Source organism: Sus scrofa, chromosome X (assembly GCF_054392235.1).
Source record: "Sus scrofa isolate SSC_HxYL_T2T_F1_AM1 chromosome X, Sscrofa_HxYL_maternal_Yorkshire_Landrace_v2.0, whole genome shotgun sequence".
Taxonomy (NCBI): Eukaryota; Metazoa; Chordata; class Mammalia; order Artiodactyla; family Suidae; genus Sus; species Sus scrofa.
This window is the reverse complement of record NC_139401.1, coordinates 135,885,132-135,905,557: the sequence shown is the minus strand read 5'-3', so window position 1 is coordinate 135,905,557 and position 20,426 is coordinate 135,885,132. Positions and strand designations below refer to the sequence as shown.

The 20,426-nt window shown below is 41.1% G+C and overlaps 2 protein-coding genes across 20 annotated transcripts in view; one reads left to right on the top strand and one right to left on the bottom strand.

Annotated features, from left to right (window-relative positions):
- Positions 1-8,170, bottom strand: part of SPRY3 (sprouty RTK signaling antagonist 3) — a 90,745-nt gene extending 82,575 nt beyond the window's left edge. The window contains exon 1 of one of the 2 annotated variants that reach the window (XM_085007578.1): positions 7,693-8,170. The gene's annotated coding sequence lies outside the window, so the exon portion shown is untranslated. The remainder of the gene's footprint in view (positions 1-7,692) is intronic. The other variant, XM_085007577.1, reaches the window with a different exon arrangement.
- TMLHE (trimethyllysine hydroxylase, epsilon) overlaps positions 7,413-20,426 on the top strand; it is a 75,586-nt gene continuing 62,572 nt past the window's right edge. For 11 of the 18 annotated variants that reach the window (XR_014835213.1, XR_014835210.1, XR_014835212.1 and 8 more), the window contains exon 1: positions 7,413-7,528. The gene's annotated coding sequence lies outside the window, so the exon portion shown is untranslated. Of the gene's footprint in view, positions 7,529-8,947; positions 9,263-20,426 lie in introns of all 18 variants that reach the window. The other 7 variants (XR_014835209.1, XM_085007575.1, XM_021080450.2 and 4 more) reach the window with 3 other exon arrangements.

Genomic DNA, 20,426 nt, shown 5'->3' with positions numbered 1-20,426 from the left:
CGCTGAGCCACTACAGGAACTCCCATTCTTTTAAATTTTATATATTTCAGTTGGTGTGAAGTGTTTTGTCTTTGTGATTTTTTTCCTTTCATCTAAAGAGTAAATGATGTTGTGCATATTTTCATGTGTTTATTGGTCATTCATGTATCTTTTTTTGTTAAGTATACCTTCAAGTCTTTTGTTCATTTCTCATTGGGCTTGTTTATGCTTTATCTTTCATTTTAAAGAGTTTGTTATATATTCCAGACTGTTTTCTCTTCAAGTCCATGGTTTACATTTTCATTCTTACAACAATGTGTTTGATGTGCAGAAGTTTTTAATGTTGATGAAGTTCAATTTATCAACTTTCTTTTATGGTTAATAATTTTTTCCTATTTTAAGAAATATTTGCCAAACCCAGGATCATGAAGATATTCTCACGTTTTATTTTTTGTGTTTCATAGTTTAAGTATTTATGTTTATGTCTATGATCATTCTAAATTAAATTTTGCATATGGTTTGGTAGAGTTTGAGGTTCATTTCCTTCAATATTCAATGGTTTATGAGACTTCCTTTCATATTGAATGGCATTGGTGACTTCAGAAAATACAACTGAAGTAATCAAGGCAGCGTAGTGTCAGCAGAAGGATAGACACCTAGAAAAGTGGAACTGAATTAAAGAGTCAGAAATAGACCCATGCAAATGCATCCAGATAATTTTTGACAAACTGCAAAATCAATTCAATGGAATAAGGATAGCATTTCAAGCAATTGTCCTGGAGCAACTGGACATCTTGAGGCAAAAATATAAACCTTGGAGTTCCTACTTGGTGCAATGCGATTGGTGGTGTCTCTGCAATGCCAGGACACAGGTTCAATCCCCAGCTCAGCACGGTGGGTTAAAGGATCCAGCAGCAACTGCAGCTCAGATCTGATCCCTGGCCTGGGAACTCCATATGCCACAGGGTTGCCAAAAAAAAAAAAAAAAAAAAAAACCAAGAAATAAACCTTGAACTAAGTCTCATACCTTTCCAGAAAAATCACTCAAAATGGATTATGGACTTAAATGTAAACAGAAACTATAAAACGTTTAGAAGAAAATATAAGCAAATTATTTCAGATAAGAGTTCTTAGACTTAACACCTAAAGCACAGGGAATAAAAGAAACATTGATAAACTGGACCTCATCAAAATTCAGAACTTTTACTCTATGGAGTATTTAGGAGGATGAAAAAAAGAGAAGCAACGGAGAAGAAAATATTTGTAAACCACATATCCAACAAAGGATTAGTATCTTAAATACATAAAGGGCTCTCAAAACTCAACCATAAAAAAATAGTCCAAGGAGAAAAATGAGCAAAAGACATGATCACGTATTTCACTGAAGATGATATACAGATAGAAAATAAGAAAAGTGTTCAACATCATTAGTAAGCAGGGAAATGCAAATTAAAACCACAATGAAATATTCATATAGACCGGTCAAAAGAGCTGAAATAAGAAATACTGACAATACAAAATGTTGAAAAGGTTGCATAGAAACTAGATCTCTCAGAGTTCCCACTGTGGCACAATGGGATCCATCTTAGGAGCTCCAGGATGCAGGTTCGACCCCCAGCCCAGTACAGTGGGTTAAGAATCCAGCATTGCCACAGTGCAGGTTAGGTCAAAACTACACCGTGGATCTGATCCCTGGCCAGGGAACTCCATATGCCACAGGAAAGCCAAAAAAGAAAAAAGAAAGAAAGAAACCAGATCTCTCCCACATTGCCGGTGGGAATGTAGAATGGAATAGTCACTCTGGAAAACAGTTTGGTAGTTTCTTTAAATATTAAACATCTAAATAACCCAGCATATAACCCAGCAATTGTATTCCTGTGCATTTAGCCCAGAAAAGTTAAAACTTGTATTCATGCAGACACCCGTACCTGAATGTTCATAGCAGCTTTATTCACAACAGAAAAATACTGGAAGCAGCCCTAACGTTCTTTGATGGGTAAATGACCGAACAAAACAAAAAAATTAATTAATGACCATCTATGTTTAAGTCTATGATTGGATTTTCATCTTTTCCACTGACTTGTCATTTCTTACTCCAATGTCCCAGTTTTGATAAGTGTATATTTATAGTAAGTCTTAGAACCAAGAAGTGTAAGTTCTATAACCTTTTCACTATTTCTAAAGATTTGCTGGAACCCCTAAGACATATGTTTGCCTATTCTAATAGCTGCACAGCTTTGTCTTCTCTAATGCCTTGCTCCACAGATTTCATCTGCCTCAGCTACTCTGAACTCTGAACTTTGCCTCCTGAACTCAGCTTGGAATCCCAGCTCTCTGTGTGGGGGTCAGGAAATTGTCAGGAGGCAAAGAACTGGGGTGATTCTTGGGGCTTACCTTGTGAGTTTCTCTCCTCCTGTAGATTACAGTCATGTGCTGAGCATTGTTCAACAGCTGTAAACAGCTTCCTCCCATATTTTATGTAGCTTTATGATTTTTTTTAACAGCAGGAGTGCTAATCTAGTGTCATTCCCAATATAGGTTTATTATTTTTTTTCCTGCTTAAATCATCCAGATTCAGCTTCTGTTGCATGCAACTAAGAACCCTGACTGATGCAAGTTGCTGCTTTATGCTATGCTCCAATAGGTGCTTAGCATTCATTATATGAATTAATCTTCGCTTAGAGGAATCCTTCCTTTTAGAAACCAAAGGCATGGGCAAGAGGCACTTCTAACAGTGGTAAGAGGGGTAACAGGAGAGAGGTTTCAGTGATAGAAGCATTCCAGATGGAAGAAGCATGTATAAATGCACAAGAGAGTGAGCATGATAAGAAATATAGTATGACACCTTTGATATTTTCGAGGGAATAATTCTGAGACTTTCATAAATTCTCCAATCCAATAAAAGCACTATAACATAGAATTTCCTCAATAAAAGGCAGTAAACACAATGGTCTATATCACATACAACCTAAAGGATGGTCTTTAAGTACCCCTCCCACACACGTTATCATGGGTACCTCCAGGATAACCAGCCATCCTCATTTCAGCAAAGTCTTACATCCCAGGGAATCTCTCAGTCCTGGGCAAACTGGAATGATTGACCACTCTTGAAAATTGTTCTTTAGTATAATGTGACATCACTCACCTAGCTACAGTTGATTGGTTCTTCATAAGCCAGACTTAAACTTGGCTGATGAATCCCTCCCTCAGTTTTATGGCTATGGACCACAGTGTCTGTGGCAGCCCTGGGTGCCTCGCAGACTTTCTTTCAAGAGAAAACCTACTGTCAGGAATGTAGTCAGCTACCAGCCTCCAGCTGTAACACTTTCAGGATATTTTTGCATCATTTGATTCAAAGCCAGTCCCATCCCAGGCATCCCCAGCTATTTTCTGAGTCCAGGCGGGCTAATAGAGCCATTTCTCTTCAATGTTGGATTCCTCCAATCAGCAGCCTTTGCTGGAGTTCTCAGTTGGGCAGGCTGATACTCCCATGGAGTGGCACTGCAACCTGAGGCACTCCCTACCCATTCCTTCTCCATGTCCTCTCCTTTAACAACTATCAGACCTGGGTTGTGAACTGAAATCTCTCCCTAACCCTCCTCTTTATCTTCCTCATCATTACCCACACTAAGTCTCTAGATGCCATCTTGGCATCCCTTTCTCAGATGATCCAACTTGGCATAGCGTGTCTCCCTAGTGGTTGAAGCTCTGAGAAGAAAATTTAGCAAGGTGACAGTAACTATATTTCCTGTTGCAGTGATATGAGAAACAAAAGGAGGCTTGGTGGGAGGGGTGGGGGAACGAGACGGACAGCGAGGGAGAGAAAGGGAAAGGGAGAGAGAGAGAGAGCACACAAATAAATGTATGAGGAAGAATAAGATCAAAGAATGATGGGGTCTTAATGGCATTGGAACCCTTGGTTTTGACCATCCTTGAGGCCTAACTGTACCTGGTCCTTTCCAAGTTTTGAATGTTCCACTCCAGAATTTTGTGAGACACCCCATTGTCTTTCCATAAATTTCTCTCTTTCACTTAAGTTAGTTTCAGTTAGGTTTTTTGTTACTTCCAACGAATGAAACGCCTCTTTACTGCAAAACTTATTGTACAGGCTACTGAGTTTGTGCTGAATCATATTTCTGTTGATACATCCTGCTCATATCCTCAGACACAAAATTACTACTTTTCAGCTTTTACCAAATTTTTATCCATTAGTAGATAAGGGAAATTTTATATGGTCTAGATGATTTCTTCTGAAAACTTTTTAGCATTCATTTGTTTCTGTATATATATAGGAGAACCCTTGTCATAGACCACACCCTCAGGCAAATTCAACATTGCATTGTGTACGGAATGTTTACTTTCTGGCTAAAGCCACTTTTAGTTACATAATAAAAGTTACTTCTATTATGAATCATTCTTTCTTTCTTTTATTTATTTTTTAACCTTTCAAAGATCAGTAGAGTTGGTTCTTTTAAAGATCATTTTGACAATTCAACATTCTAAATTACAATACACACTTTGAATCACTTTTCAACAGCTCTTAAGGTTATGAACAGAAATAGAAAGCATGAAAGCTTCATTAAGATGCAGATAAAACCAAGATGTAGATGTTGGCCAAAGATGATGGCTCCCAGACATCATTCTTATACAACAGCAAGAGATGGTGGTAATTTAGTCTAGAGCAGGGGTTGTAAAATTAGAGTCAACAAGCCTAATTCTGCTTCCTGTCTATTTTCATAAATAAAGTTTAATTGGAACATATCCACACTCATCATTTAAATATTATCTGTGGCTGCTTTTGCTCAATGAACGTGGACTTGAATAGTGGCAGAAAGAGGCAGCATGTGCCCCACGAAGCCTAAAATATCTACTATCTGAGCCTTTAAAAATTGTCAACACTTGGCCTCAGGTACTAATGGTACAGGTGGAGACAAACAAATGAGCAGATTATATTTTTGGAATTAGAGCAGGGACAAGTCTGGTGAGTACTAGCAACATAAGGAAAGGAAGGCCAGTGTGACTAACACATAAAAAGACCCAGATACTATCATTGTTTTTTCTTTTCTTATTTTGCAGTACATTTATACCTATTGTTCTTCATTCAGACACTAACTCACTCATTCAACAAATGTTCTTTAAGTTTCCACTCTGTCCTAGACACTATATTGGCTGCTTCACACCAACACACACAAATCATAATAAAGGAAACCAACAAGTAAACAATTACAGCAGAATAAGTGCTAACTAAAAATGAAGAGGAAAACAATTCAATTAATGCAAAGAAGAGGAAATAAACTTTTGTTTCACTATCTATTCAACACTTACCGGATATGCCATGTCACCTTCCCCAAATTGTACCCGAACCACCCTTTCCCTGGTTGGCCACACCTCCCCTCCTCCAGTCACTAAAATATATCACCATCACATCACCATACAAAATACATCACCATAATACGCATAGAGCATTTACTGTGTGTCATATATGGCCATGTACTTTATACACATTATCTCATGTCATCATCACAATCCTTTCATACAGATACTATTATTATGCTCATTTGTGAAATAAGAAGTCGAGAGTCAGAGAACTGAAGTCCTTTGCCCAAGTTCGCATATGTGCTCACTCAGGGCAACTATTTTCTTTCTCCTGCGCTCTGGCTTGCTCTGTACTGATGCCTAATGTTAAGATCATTGCTGCTTGATGGTATCACCTATCAAAGGCACCACTACCACTGCCAATACAAAGTCTGTGCCAAAGTCTTATGTCTAGAGCACTAATATTTGGGTCCAGGATATTGTTTCTTGAAGTTCTTAGTATTGTTTCTCATAGATGCCAAATATCTGAGAACAATGAACATATTTGTAAAAGAATTCTTTGTGGTTTTTACTCGTGCTGGCTTCTTTTTACAACTCTTACACCGGCTTTATCTACCAACCTCTTGCCTCTTTCTGGGTACTTTCCATGTGTTGATTTCACCTTACCTTTATTGATCTTATTCACTCTAATCACTGCTGTCATGCTCCTTCCTATTACAAGACCTTTGATCGTACTGTTCCCTCCCTCTGGAATGTTCCTTTTCCTGTTTGCCTGGCCAATTCCTATTTGTTCTTTAAACTCCATAAGGGCATGAACCCTATCCGGTTTTTGTTTACTTTTTTACACCCAGTGCTTAATACTGCACCTGGCATTCGGGAGATACTCATTAATGTTTGCTGCATGAATGAATACCACTCTATCCCCTGACCTTATTCAGTTATTCCTCTGTAGAGTGATTCATATTCAAGCTATACTCTTTTTTCTATCTATTCACTGAGTGTAGACAATTCTCAACAAATATTCACTGAGCACATAATATATGTTAGGTTCTGAGCTAGCTAGGGACTTGGAAAATAAGTGGGAAAATTATGAACTTTTTGCTCTCGATAAGCTACTTGTTCATTGGAGGGCACAGGCATGCAAAGGGAGAGATTACAATCCAGAATGATAAGTGGTACACTTGAGGCCTGTGCTGGATGGATTGGTCATATTGCACTGACGAAAAAGGAAGCTATAAATTTATCTGGGACAGACAATGAAAAATTCACAGAGAAGGCAAAATCTAAATTGAGTCCAAAAGAATGAGCACCAAATTTCCAAAGAGACAAATAGGGGTACAGCTCTGGCAGAAAGAGTTCCAGAGGAAAAGTAGGAAGGGTTTTTCTTTTTTTGTTGACCCCGACTTCTACAAACTGTTTGCTTTATTATTACCCTTTCGACATTAGACTAACAATTATCACCTCTGATAACTACAATACTGCTCAGTTTCCCATTTTCAACGTCTATATATTGATTCGTTGTTTGCTGTTGCTCTCAATTTCTCCCTCCGCCCTGAATTTCCATTGCATATGTTATTTCAATGAAATATTTTCTCCTTCTTTGCAATACGTATGGTTCTTGAATTTTTACCCGCATGTGTGTTCCTAAAGGTGTGTTGCGTTCTAGCGCTCACTGTATTTACTACTCTACCTGGACCTTGGGTTCAAGGTGCTCAAGCGAACTGGTGGGCGTTCAAAAGTGAGTGGTATGCCATGTAAGATCAAGACAGTGGTGGAAGGATACTGGAAGAATGTTAGTCCTAGGGAACCTCAATAAATCACCATAAATAGGAGCGAACTGGGAGTATCCCTGAAAAGGCAAGCAGGGCGACCTGGCTTTTACACGCAGAGTTACACAGGGTCCATCCAGCCTCCTCTCCGCCCCGCTGCTTCCAAACCTGCTCAAGGAAGGCAATCCACCGGCGCGCCCCAACCCAGCCCTCCGGGACCCGAGGCTCCCGCACGCCCCCCGCAGCCGGCTGGGTCCCCGGCGCGCGAGGCCCCCGCCCGGCACGCCCGGAAGGAGAGGGGCGGGGCCTCCAGGCCGCGGGGCCCGGCGCGCGGGGGGAGGGGCGCGCGGGGCCGCCGTTCTGGGCAAAAGGCAAAAAGGCGGGCGCAGGGCTGCCTGCCGAGGCTCGCCTTGCTTTCAGTTCCTCCCGCTTCGCTGAACTGGGAGTCGCGACCTCCAGCACAGGTGGGTCCTGCCCCGTGGATGGCGGGCGGGGGGGGGGGGCGGGGGGCGGTGGCCTGGGTGGGGGCGGTGAGTGCGTTTGCCCAGGCTCTGGCTTTCAGGCCTGGCGCAGTGAGAGGGCGGCGGCTCCTGCCCTGGCTGCTCGGCCTCAGGGCGGTGGTACTCACCTTAGCCCTGGCAGAGGAGAAGGCCACTTGTGCCTTGCCGCAGGGCGGGCGTCACGGTTTGTGCCAGATGTGCGACAGAGTCCGCCTGGAGATCAGCGCGGTGTCTGATGGGCCTAGTGCTTGGGAAGAGCTGGAAGAGCCGGAGCAACCTCGCGGCGGGACTGACGGCCGGACTACATTGTCTCAGACTCTATCGGACTTGCCCGCCCTGGGTCTGTCCTTGACTAGTCGTGTTTAGCTTTCTGCGAGTCCCTACCCTCTCCGCGCTTCACTTTGCTCGGCAGTGCGGTGGAGCGGGAACTCGGCTGTCTCAAGACATCACAGCACTGACTTTCTTTCCTGCTGATATCCACTAATGTTTTCTGTCCCGATTTTATCCTTTCTGTGCCCCTCCTGAGCAAGGCTACCTAGCAAGAGTCGGGAATGGCAGGGCAGGGCGTCGGGGAGGCTAGTCAAGGAAGCTGTCTCTCTGTTCTCTGAAAAGCCTGTTTAGGCTTCTTACTTTACTGACTGCCCTGAAAACCGGAAACATTCATTCAGTCCCTTAGTTGAATGTTAACAATGAAGAATGCTCTTCTGAATGCTTTACCATTAAAAGTTTTACCCAGATGACAAATGATTATCCAAAGTGTTATGTGTTCCATGAGTGTAGTACACGGCCTAGCAAAAATGTCATCATAGAAGACTTGGGTGACATAACTGTATACCCAGTGGATGAAAGGAAAATGCTATCTCACATGGAGGAGCACATCCGTAATCATTGCCATAGAGCAGTCTATTAGGGCTGCCTCTTCGCTTGGAATTGCCCTTTCAGGAAACACCATAGGAAAAATGACAGTTTATTTTACACTGACGTAGCTATAAAGGCAAAGAATTAGAAACACTATGGAAGGACATTGTCGTGTCATTCTGATTTGTCCTCAGTAAGGAAATGGTGATAATGATAATGGCAACCATATGCTATGCACAGTACTGTAATCTTAACAACAAGGAGAGGTGAATGTGTTTATCCTTATACTTAAAAAGGTTATACATTATCTCATAACCAGTACCATGAAGGGAATGTTTGCTGTGTTGGTTGAGTCTGGGGACATCTTTGCTTGTCCCACCTCTCTATTTCTGGGAAGGGCGGACCGGGAGGGATCACTTCCTGCTTGTGGTAACGGTACCAGGAACCACAAGCTGTTTTGTATCTCTGCTTGTTAACACTGGGAACAGCAGTAAACTACCCAGATTGATCACTCACTGGCTGCAGTGTTTTTGGCAGCCGTGCTTTCTGCCTGCCAGGACGAAGAAGGCGGGAGGCGGGCCCTGGAGGAATAACCCCCCTCTGAGAGGAAGAGTCTCTTTCTGCCTGGAGCCAAAGTGAACATAGATCCGCTCGTTGTTGGGGGCCCTGGGGACCCCCTTTCTACGACACCAAAGGTCCCCCGTGCCCATGTGGGCTGTACGTGATGCACCTGCCATCGTCCGCACGTGAAGAATTTACGGATGGGAGGCTCCGGGCAAAACCTGGTCCGTGCCACACCTGCAGGCTTTAGGCAAGGAGTGGCTGCCGATGGGAAGGAAGGTGAGTGCTCTTCGAGGTGTGGGGCCCGATGATTTCCCAGATGGTCGGCAGAGTGAGAGGGACATTCGGATCGACGTCTGCTGAGCTGACCTTGCGGGTGAGCGTGGGCCTGGCTGTTTGTTTGGCAGGACCCGGTGAATGCCTTGGCCATGTTTTTACTCTGTTCATTCATTCTTTCACTCCAAAGACAATCAATGGATGCTCACGCTGTGCCAAGATGCGGATCCACTCACTGAGATTAGCAGTTCAGGAGGACAGTACGTTCGAGAGGACGACGGGCATTCGGCTCTGAGCATGTTGAGTCTGAGGCATCCTCACTCTTCCCCATTCCCACGGCCAGATCAGTACAAAATCCTGTCCCTTCTGCATCCTGAGTGTGTTGTAAACCCATCCACCTCTCTTCGCCCCCACTGCTAGTCAAAAGTTCAACCCAGCAGCATCCTTTATCTATGAATTGGAAAAAATAGCGTGAAAGACCCAACTCCTCGTGTGAGCCTCAGCCCTCCTGGGAAGACCACCTCCCCTCCCGTGGGCACAGCAGCAGCGACAACAGCGCACGACAGCCCAGGGAGCTCTGTGCGGCCCCTGATACATTGTCAAAGACATGGCCTTGTTTTTCCTCCCATTCCCGAGGGGTTTTTAAAGGTTGTATCGAGATGCAGTTTACATACCAGGAAACGGACTCGCTCAAGGATTTTCGGGACGTTTACCGCGTGGTGCCGCCATCGCCATGATCCAGTCTGAGATCTTTCCATCCCCCCATCACATCTCTCCCCTGCCCGTGGGTACCCAGTCCTCTTTACCACCCGAGCCCCTGGCGGCCATGGGTGAGCTTCCTGTCTCTGTGGGTTTCCCTGCCATGGACAGTTCCCGTAAGTGGAATCACACAGCATGCAGGCTTTGGGGACCTGCTTCTTTTCCTTGGTGTGAGGCGTTCGAGGGGCGTCCACGTCGTAGTGTGACTCGGCACTTTATTACTTTTGGGGGGGTGGGGGTGGGGGCGGGGGGGCGCACGCTTGGCATGTGGAAGGCCCCGGGCCAGGGATCAAACCCGCCCCACAGGCGTGGTGTGCACCGCAGCTGTGGCAACACCGGGTCCTTAACCCACTGTGCCACACGGGAACTCGCAGTACGTCATACTTCTGGTGGCCACCCCGTGGTATATAATGTGTGTCTATACCACCTCTTGTTTGTGCACGTCTGGGTGATTTCCACCTTGGGGCCATGGGTGAATAAGGCTGGTAGGGGCATTCACATCTCAGATTTGGGGTGTACATATGTCTTCAGGGCTCTTGCATAGATACCTAGGAGTGGGGTTGCTGGATCAAATGATAGTTGCGTGTCTCATCTTTTGCCGAAATCGTTTTCCCAGGGGGCCGCACCATTTTACATTGATTACATTCACATGCACCACCAGCCGTGTATAAAGGTTTTAATTTCTCCACATCCTCACCAATATTTGCTGTTTTTCCTTTTAATAAATTTACAGCTGCCCTTGTGGGTGTGAAGTGATACCTCTTTGTGGTTTGGAGTTGCATTTCCCTAATGACTAATGATGCTGACCGTCTTTTCATGTTTCTTGTCCATTTATATATGTCCTTTGGAAAAATGTCTATCATATATTGTGCCCACTTTTCAATTAGATTGTTTCATATATATTTAGTATATTTATATACAAGACCTTTATCAGGTATTTTAAGTTCAACTTGTCATTTTTCTTTTCCAGATAGTGCTTTTTGGTGTTGTAGCTAAGAACTCTTTGGTTAATCCAAGGTCATGATTTTTCTCCCGTATTTTCTTCTGAAAGTTTTACATTTTTGCCTCTTATATTTTTGTCCAATCCATTTTGACTTAGTTTTTGTGTGTGATGTGAGGTAGGGGGCCTAAATAATCACTTTTAAATTGTAGTATAATTGACCTACAACACTGTGTTAGTTCCAAGTGCACAATATAGTGATTTCATATTTCTATATATTATAAACTGATCACCATAAGTCAAGTTACCACCTATCACCATTGAAAGATATAATATTATTGTCTGTATTCCCCTTATATACATTATATCCACATGACATTTATTTTGTAACTAAAAGTTTTGTACCTCTTAATCCGTTTCTGTCCTCTCCACTTAACCTCCCGCCCCTCTGGAAACAACCAGTTTGTTCTCTGTATCTATGAGCTTGTTTCTCTTTTGTTAGCTTTATTCCTTTGTTTTGATTTTTAGATTTGAAATATAACTGTAATCATAAGAGAAATCATCTTTCTCCATTTGACTTATTTCACTTAGCATAATAAACTCTAGGTCCATTCATGTTGTTGGAAAAGGCAAGATTTCATTCTTTTTTTATGCGTTAATACTCTTCTGTATGTGTGTGTGCGTGTGTATATGTGTTGTGTACCACGTTTTTACCCATCAGTGAACACTTAGGTTGCTTCCATGTCTGGGCTATTGTAAATGTTTCTGCACTGAACATAGAAGGTGCATGTATCTTCTTAAATTAATGCTTTTGTTTTAGGGTATATACCCAGAAATGAAATTGCTAGATTATATGGCAGTTCTATTTTTAATTTTTTAAGGAACCTCAATAATGTTTTCCATAGTAACTGTACCAATTTACATTCCTGCCAGCAGTGTGCAAGAGTTTCTTTTTCTCCACATCCTCACCAACACTTGTTACTTTTTTTGTTTCAGTATTCAGTTTGTTTATGTATTTATTTATTTATTGTCTTTTTAAGGCTGCACCCACAATATTTGGAAGATCACGGGCTAGGGGTTGAATCGGAACTGCAGCTGCTGGCCTATGCCACAGCCACAGCAATGCAGGATCCAAGCTGCATCGGCAACCTACACCACAGCTCATGACAACGCCAGATCCTTAACCCACTGAATGGGGCCTGGGATTGAACCCGAGTGTACAGTATTATATGTTATGATTATTACAAATAGTGATTCACAATTTTTGAAGGTTGTGTTACATTTGTAGTTATGATAAAATATTGGCTATATTCCTTATACTGTGCAATACGTCCTTATAACTTAGTTTATACCTAATAGTTTGTACTTCTTAATTCCTTACCCCTTTGTTATCCTTTCCACCTTTGCTCTCACCACGGGTAACCACTAGTTTATTCTCTGTATCTGTAGGTCTGCTTCTCTTTTCTTATACTCACTAGTTTGTTGTATTTTTTAGATTGCACATACAAGTGGTATCATAGAATATGTGTCTTTCTCTGTCTAACTTATTTCACTTAACATAATACCCTCTGAGTCTATCCATGATTCTGCAAAAGGCAAAATTTCATTCTTTGTTGCAGCTGAGTAGTATTCCATTGTGCCTGGGCATGTCTCTCTCTCTCCCTATACACACACACACACACACGTGTACATATACATCACATCTTTATCCATTCATCTGTTGATGGACACTTAGGTTGCTTCCGTGTCTTGGCTATGTTAAATAGTGCCCCAATGAACATTGGAGTGCATATATCTTTTTGAATTAGTGCTTTCATTTTTTTCAGTTATATACCCAGAAATGGAATTAATGGGTCATATGGTTACTTTATTTTTATTTTTTGAGAAACCTCCATGCTGTTTTCCATAGTTGCTACACCAATTTATATTCCCACCAACAGTGTATGAGGGTTCCCTTCTCTCCACATCCTTAATATATTATTTGTTGTCTTGTTGATGATAGCCATTCTGATGTGTGAGGTGATAGCTCATTGTGGTTTTGACTTACATTTCCCTGATGATTAATGATGTTGAGCCTCTTTTCATGTGCCTGTTGGTCATCTCTATTTCCTCTTTGGAAAAATGTTCAGTTCTTCTGCCCATTTTTAAATCAGGGTATTCGTTTTTTTTGATGTTGAGTTGTATGAGCTGTTTATAAATGTTGGATATTAACCCCATATTGACCATAACATTTGCAAATATTTTTCTCCCATTAAGTAGGTTGTGTTTTCATTTTGTCAATGATTTCCTTTTCTGTGCAAAAGCTTCTAAGTTTAATTAGGTCCCATTTGGTTATTTTTGCTTTTATTTCCTTTGCTTTAGGAGACAGATGCAAAAAAAACCAGCTATTGGAGTTCCCGTCGTGGCGCAGTGGTTAACGAATCCGACTAGGAACCATGAGGTTGCGGGTTCGGTCCCTGGCCTTGCTCAGTGGGTTAACGATCTGGCGTTGCCGTGAGCTGTGGTGTAGGTTGCAGACACGGCTCGGATCCCGAGTTGCTGTGGCTCTGGCGTAGGCCGGTGGCTACAGCTCCAATTCAACCCCTAGCGTGGGAACCTCCATATGCCGCAGGAGCGGCCCAAGAAATAGCAACAACAACAACAACAACAAAAAAAAAAAAAAAAAAAAAAAAAAAAAAAAAAAAACCAGCTATTGTGGTTTATGTCAAAGAATGTTCTACCTATATTTTCTTCTAGGAGTTTTATGGCATCCAGTCTTACATTTAGGTTTTTAATCTGTTTTGAGTTTATTTTTGTGTATGGTGTTAGAGAGTGTTCCGATTTCATTCTTTTACATGTAGCTGTCCAGTTTCCCCAGCACCACTTATTGAAGAGACTGTCTTTCCTCCACTATATGCTCCTGCCTCCTTTGTCAAAGATTAGTTGACCATAGGTGCTTGGGCTTGTTTCTGGGCTTTCTGTCCTGTTTTATTGATCTATATTTCTGTTTTTGTACCCATACCATATTGTTTTGATGACTGTAGCTTTGTATTATAGTCTAAAGTCAGGGAGGGGAGTTCCCGTCGTGGCGCAGTGAGGGAGTTCCCGTTGTGGCGCAGTGGTTAACGAATCCGACTAGGAACCATGAGGTTGCGGGTTCGGTCCCTGCCCTTGCTCAGTGGGTTAACAATCCGTGAGCTGTGGTGTAGGTTGCAGACGCGGCTTGGATCCTGCGTTGCTGTGGCTCTGGCGTAGGCCAGTGGCTACAGCTCTGATTAGACCCCTAGCCTGGGAACCTCCATATGCCACAGGAGCGGCCCAAAGAAATAGCAAAAAGACAAAAAAAAAAAAAAAAAAAGATTGCTTTGACTATTCAGGGTCTTCTGTTGTTTCCATACAAATTTTTAAAAAAATAATAATAAAGTCAGGGAGCATGATCCCTCCAGTTCCATTCTTCTTTCTCAAAGTTGTTTTGGCTATTCAGGGTCTCTTGTGTTTCCATACAAATTTTAAAATTATTTGTTCTAGTTCTTCACAAAAAATGCCATTGGTGGAGTTCCCATCATGGCTAAGTGGTTAACAAATCTGACTAGGAACCACGAGGTTGCGGGTTCGATCCCTGGCCTCACTCAGTGGGTTAAGGATCTGGTGTTGCCATGAGCTGTGGTGTAGGTCGCAGATGCAGCTCAGATCCCGCAGTGCTGTGGCTGTGGCCCAGGCCAGCGGCTACAGCTCCCATTAGACCCCTGCCTGGGAACCTCCATATGCCATAGGTGTAGCCCTAAAAAAGACAAAAAGACAAAATTTTTAAAAATGCCATTGGTAATTCATAGGAATTGCATTTGCTTTGGGTAGTATAGTCATTTTAACAATACTGATTTCTTCCAGTTCAAGAACACAGTATATATTTCCATCTGTTTGTGTTGTCTTCAGTTTCTTATGTCAGTTGCTTATAGTTTTCTGAATACAGGTCTTTTACCTCCTTAGGTAGGTTTATTCCTAGGTATTTTATACTTTCTGATGTGATGATAAATGGGATTGTTGCCCTAATTTCTTTCTGATAGAAAAGTCTCTTGTCGGTTGATTTTTTTCTACTGCTGTTTTAGTTTCTATTTCATTTAATTCGCTCTGATCATTGTTATTTCTTTCCCTCTACTACTTTGAGTTTTGTTTGTTCTTTTTCTAAGGTTAGGTTTTACTTGAGATTTTTCTTATTTCCTGACATAGGCTTCTTATGACTATAAACTTCCCAATTAGAACTGATTTTGCTGCATTCCATAGGTCTTGTATTATTGATTCCTTTTCATTTGTTTCCAGGCATTTTTTAGTTTCCTTTTTGATTTATTTAGTGAGATACTGTGTGTGTAGAATTTTTTTTTTTTTTTTTTTTTTTTTTTTTTTTTTTTGCTTTTTAGGGCAACACCCACAGCATATGGAAGTTCCCAGGCTAGGGATTGAATCAGAGCTACAGCTTCTGGCCTACACCACAGCCACAGCAATGAGGGATCCAGGTCGTGTCTGTGACCTACATGACAGTCATGACAATGCCAGATCCTTAACCCACTGAGCGAGGCCGGGGATGGAACCTGCATCCTCATGGATACTACTAGTCCAGTTCATTAACCACTGAGCCATGATAGGAACTCCCAGTAGCATATTGTTTAACCTCCACATGTTTTGTGTTTTTTGCAGTTATTTTTCTTGTAGTTGAGTTCTAGTTTTATAGCCATGTTTTTGGGAAAAAAAGGACATTATTTCACTCTTTTAAAACATTGAGACTTTCTTGTGGTTTAGCTCTATCCTGGATAATGTTTCATGTGCACCTGAAAAGAATGTGTATTCTGCTGCTTTTGCTTGGAATGTTCTATATGTTTTTTTAAAGTTTACCTGATCTAATGTGTTGTTTAAGGCCCCTGTTTCCTTATTGATTTTTCTGGTTGGATCATCTGTCCATTGATGTAAGTGGGGTGTTAAAGTCCCCTACTATTATTGTGTTAACTGTCACTTCTCCTTTATGTCTGTTAATATTTGCTTTATGTATTTGTGTGCTCCTGTGTTAGGTACATATATATTTACAATTGTTATATCTTCTTATTGGATTGATCTCTTGATCATTATGTAATATTCTTCTTTGTCTCTTGTAACGGTCTTTACTTTAAATTCTATTTTGTCTGATGCAAGTGTTACTACCCATTTGTTGTTGTTGTTGTTGTTGTTGTTGTTGCTATTTCTTGGGCCGCTCCCGCGGCATATGGAGGTTCCCAGGCTAGGGGTTGAATCGGAGCTGCAGCCACCGGCCTACGCCAGAGCCACAGCCACGCGGGATCCGAGCCGCGTCTGCAACCTACACCACAGCTCACGGATCGTTAACCCACTGAGCAAGGGCAGGGACCGAACCCGCAACCTCCTAGTTCCTAGTCGGATTCGTTAACCACTGCGCCACGACGGGAACTCCCCCATTTTATTTTTAATTTCTATTTGCATGGAATATCTTTTCCTATCCCCTCACTTTCGATGTGTCTATGTCTTTAGATCTGAAATGAGTGTCTTGTTGGCAGTATATACATGCATCTTGTTTTTTTAATCTGTTTATTCACTCTCTTTGTTTTGATTGGAGCATTTAGTCCATTTATATTTAAAATAATCATTGATAGTTATGTACTTATTGCCATTTTATCAATTGTTTTTTGTTTGTTTTTGGAGGTTTTTCTTATTTCTTTCTTCTTCTTTAGCTCTCTTCCATTGTGATTTGGGGGCTACGTTTAGTGCTACATTTGGATTTGTTTTTCTTTTGTGTGCGTGCACCTATTATAGATTTTGGGCTTGTCATTATTATGAGATTCATATATAACTCTCTCTTCTCTCCATATATATATATATATATATATATATATATATATTCATATATACTTACATACATATGCATATATATGATTATGTATGTTAAGTTGATAATCTCTTAACACCTGATTATTATCCTCTCATTTGTGTATGGCCTGCCCAGGGATATGGGTCTGGATTATACTGCACCTCTGTGCTTCCCCCCCATCTACCTTGTTCTGATTCCTTCTTTAGTCATAGATATTTTCTGCTAGTCTCCAGTTCTCTCTTATTGATAATTGCTCTGTAAACAGTTGGAATTTCGGTGTGCCCATGCAGCAGGTGAGCTTAGGGTCTTCCTACTACACCTTTTGGCCACCTCCTCCTCTTTCCCTTTTAGAGTAAGGACTTCCTTTAGTATTTTGTGTAAGGTAGGTGTACTAGTAATGAATTCTATGCGCATTGTGGGATTTTTTTATCTTCATTTTTGAAGGGTAGTTATACTGGATATAGAATTCTTGGTTGAAAACATTTTTTTCTTTCAGCATTTTGCATATTCTATTCCACTGCTTTTAGCAGTATGTGTCCTCTGATGTCTGCAGTCAGTTTTGTTCAGGGGTGAGCGAGCAGATGTTATTGTTGGAATTTTTATTTTTACTTAAGACTGGAGTCCTTAGTGTCATACCCAGGCCAGTTTATCATAATAGTCAGCAAAAAAAAAAAAAAAAAAAAAAAATTTGGATACTGCACTTAAACACTTTTGCAAGTGAAGTTTCCACCTTTTGCTGAGGGTATCTGCATGTGGGTTGGAGAACACATTCAGCATTCAGATACTTTAGATATCTGTCCTAGCTTTTACTTTCTGCCTGAATATGACCATACATTTAGCCAGGGATTCATAAATAACTGAGACACTCTCCACTTTCTCTTGAGCATGTGCACAGCCTTGCAGATCCCCAGAAATTTCTGGTACCTTATCAAAGCCTACATGGCTATTTTAGTCCCAAGAGCTCCTTGTTAAATTTTTACCTAACCTTTCACCTATTCCAAACATTATTGCAACCTCTGGCAGCTGCAATGTTTGTCTTCTCCAATTGATTTCCACCAAGAATGCTTGTGTTTTTGACAATTCCCCTGGGCATGTTTTTCCTCCTCTCCAATCAGTCCTCATGACTATCATGATGTAAAGCTGAGGTGGGAGTAAAGTGAGAGTGGCCCCATATTAAAATGACACAGACTCTACTGTTCTTATTGAGGTTCAATAGCTTGTCTGACATTAACACCTTCTACATGCTCTGGTCAATGTCTAGGGGACAAAATGGTTGTTTTTGATATTTTTCTAGTTTTACTGTTGCTTTTGGAGAGATGATTTGTAAAGACCCTTACACCACCATTCTGAAAGCCCCTTTCTGTCACCAATAATTTTTGCCTGTTCATCTGCAATAGCCATTTAATTTCTTCCAGTCCGGCTCCATCATCAAGGCCCTTCAAGGCAAGTTATTCAAGGTCCTCCATTTCCTCATCCCTGCCTGTCTCTCCAACCATGTATTTAGTCTGTCCTCTACACTCATTCTTTGATCCGCCCATAAAAATAATTATGGATCCTCCAAACTGGCCTGCTTCATCTTACTTCATGCTGTTTCTTTAGCCCCAAATGCTCTTTTCTTTCTCTTCAACCTTTTGTCAGATCAGACTTTACCTCTTCTGAGAAGTTTTGTCAAAATCACTCAGAAATCCCTCACTCTGTGCTCCCATAGCATCATTTGTAACCCCCTGTAATACACACTATGGCACTGTATTGTAATTGTCTGTTTAAATTTCTTTCCCCCAATAGACTGTGAGTTCTTTCATTAATCCTATTTATTGAGCTCTTATTTTGCCAGATATTATTCTAGATAGTGAGGATACAGAAGTGAACAGGCAGACAAAGATCCCTGCTGTTACAGACCATATATTGTAGACAGTGATATTCAAGTTCTCTGTGGTGAAGGACCAGGATTTTAAGCTTCAAATACATTGCAAACTGATACTTTCATTGGATACTTTTTAAGTATCTAATTAAGAATGCTTCAGTCATCTCAAATTGCTATAAAAGTTTGTGAATACTCCCAGTTAGTAACAGAGTTTGTGGTCTAACAGCAGGATCCATACTTTGAGTGACACTGTTATAGATAAGAAACACAATAGATATACCAAATATGTAAACTATAATTAAAGTGATGAATTATGGAAAAATATGTAGATTAAGTTAAGGGGAGTTCAGCAGTGGTGAGATTAATGAGTAGGATGATAGATTGCAGGCACGGACGAGAGATTGTAGTGATAATTAATTTGGTTAGGGATATCCCTTTGAGAAGGCACATTTGAACAAAAGCTTGAATATGGTGAGGGTTATCTGGGGGAGGAGTATTCCAGGAGGTGAGAACAGCTGAGGATCATGCCTGGTATTTTGAGGAAAACCTGTGTGTCTGAAGCATAGTGAGCATAAGAAGAGGAAGTCGGAGTAGTGTTTTTTAAATTGCTTCATAATATTCCATTGTATGATCATATTGCAGTTTATCCACTCTCCAGTTAATATTTAGGTTGTTTAATGTTACTTTTTTATTTTTATTTTTTCCATATAGTTGATTTACTACAGTGTTCTGTCAATTTCTACTGTACAGCAATATATATATATATATATATATATATATATATATATATATATGTTCTTTTTCTCACATTATCTTCCATCATGCTCCATCACAAGTGACTAGATATAGTTCCCAGTGGTCTCATTGCTTATCCACTCCAAATACAATAGTTTGCATCTATTAACCCCAAACTCCCTGTCCATCCCACTACCTTCCTCTCCCTCTTGGCAACCACAAATCTGTTCTCCACATCCATGAGTTTCTTTTCTGTGGAAAGGTTCATTTGTGCTGTATGTTAGATTCCAGATATAAGTGAAATCATATGGTATTTGTCTTTCTCTTTCTGACTGACTTCACTTAGTATGAATCTGTAGTTCCATCCAAGTTGCTGCAAATGGCATTATTTTGTTCTTTTTGATGACTGAGTTGTATTCCATTGTGTATATATACCACATCTTCCTAATCCGTTCATCTGTCAATGGACATTTAGGTTGTTTCCATGTCTTGGATATTGTGAATAGTGCTGCACTGAACACACAGGTACATGTATCTTTTCAAGGAAAGTTTTGTTCAGGTATATACCCAAGGGTGGGATTGCTGGGTCATATGGCTCTATATTTAGTTATTTGAGGAAGCTCCATACTGTTTTCCATATTGGTTATAGCAGTTTACATTCCCACAAACAGTGCAGGAGGGTTCCCTTTTTTCCCACACCCTCTCCAGCATTTGTTATTTGTGGACTTATTAATGATGGCTATTCTGACTGGTGTGAGGTGGTACCTCATAGTAGATTTGATTTGCATTTCTCTAATAATCAGGGATGGTGAGCATTGCTTCATGTGCTTGTTGGCCATCTGTCTATCTTCTTTGGAGAAATGTCTATTCAGGTCTTTTGCCCATTTTCCATTGGGTTGTTCGTATTTTTACTCTTGAGTTGTATAAGGTGTTTGTTCATTTTGGAGATTAAGCCCTTGTCAGTTGCATCATTTGAAATTATTTTCTCCCATTCCATAGGTTGTCTTGTGTGTGTGTGTGT